Raw genomic sequence first — 309 nt, 5'->3', positions numbered from 1 at the left:
GCGGTGGATCCCCGCCTCCGCAGGGCCGGGGATGTGGCGGTGGCTGGGCACGCCGGCCAGGCAGTGCCAAAACAGCCCTGGGCAGGGAGAGCCCGTGCCCGCTGCACCCCGCGCCCGTTGCACAGCCCCCAAACCAGCCACCCCTGCCGCCCACCTCGGCGCAGAGAGGGACCCAGCTGGGGCAGATGCTGCCGGGCAGCCGGCCCTAGCGCCCCAGCCTTTGCGGGGCTGGAGGACGGCGGGGTTGTTCTTTTTTTGCAACGAGACGTGGCAACCGCATCGACCCACGAGCTTATTTTATTGGCCCGA

The sequence above is a fragment of the Aptenodytes forsteri genome, unplaced genomic scaffold (genome assembly GCF_000699145.1).
Source record: "Aptenodytes forsteri isolate BGI_AS27 unplaced genomic scaffold, ASM69914v1 Scaffold14, whole genome shotgun sequence".
NCBI classification, from domain to species: Eukaryota; Metazoa; Chordata; class Aves; order Sphenisciformes; family Spheniscidae; genus Aptenodytes; species Aptenodytes forsteri.
This window is presented reverse-complemented; position numbering follows the sequence as displayed.